Source organism: Arachis duranensis, unplaced genomic scaffold, assembly GCF_000817695.3.
Source record: "Arachis duranensis cultivar V14167 unplaced genomic scaffold, aradu.V14167.gnm2.J7QH unplaced_Scaffold_129648, whole genome shotgun sequence".
Taxonomy (NCBI): domain Eukaryota; kingdom Viridiplantae; phylum Streptophyta; class Magnoliopsida; order Fabales; family Fabaceae; genus Arachis; species Arachis duranensis.
In genome coordinates, this window is record NW_026263943.1 from 1407 (window position 1) to 2257 (window position 851).

The 851-nt window shown below is 41.5% G+C and overlaps 1 non-coding gene across 1 annotated transcript; it reads left to right on the top strand.

Moving 5' to 3' along the window:
* Positions 1 to 284: 284 nt before the first annotated feature.
* Positions 285 to 391, top strand: LOC127743798 (small nucleolar RNA R71). Its single transcript, XR_008005144.1, has one exon. It is a non-coding gene; the product is annotated as a small nucleolar RNA R71 (small nucleolar RNA).
* The last annotated feature ends 460 nt before the right edge of the window (positions 392 to 851 follow it).

Here is an 851-nt window from a genome sequence, read left to right on the forward strand (position 1 = left end):
CTTTGCATGACCTACCAGGTTCAATACCCAGAACTTTTGGGCCAGCTTTTTCGTTCTTATGTTACTTCCCGCGATTGGCATTACCCGAGTGAACTTAAGGAGTTGCCTACATTTTTGTTGAACCATGACATGCCAGCTCCGTATATTATGCTCATTCAATGAGTTCTTGAGCTTCTGCAGGCGTTTTCTTCAGGTGAATGGATCCACCTGCAGAATGGTCCAATGACATCTTAGACAATTCAGACAGACCATCATAGAATATATCCAGGATGGTCCATTCTAAAAGCATGTCAGAAGGACACTTTTTGGTCAACTGCTTGTATCTTTCCCAAGCTTCATAGAGGGATTCACAATCTTTTTGCTTAAAGTTCTGAACATCCACTCTAATCTTACTCAGCTTTTGAGGAGGAAAGAACTTGGCCAAGAAGGCCATGACCAGCTTATCCCAAGAGTTCAGGCTCTCTTTAGGTTGAGAGTCCAACCATATTCTAGCTCTGTCTCTTACAGCAAAAGGGAAAAGCATAAGCCTGTAGACCTCAGGATCAACCCCATTGGTCTTAACACAGATCTGCAAGAATTTTGTGAAGATCTGAAAAGGATCTTCTGATGGAAGTCCATGAAACTTACAATTCTGTTGCATCAGAGAAACTAATTGAGGCTTTAGCTCAAAGTTATTTGCTCCAATGGCAGGGATTGAGATGCTTCTTCCATGTAATTTAGAATTTGGTGCAGTAAAGTCACCAAGCATCTTCCTTGCATTATTGTTGTTATTATTTTCGGCTGCCATATCCTTTTCCCGTTCGAAAATTTCAGTTAGGTCCTCTTCAGAGTACTGTGCTTTAGCTGCTCTT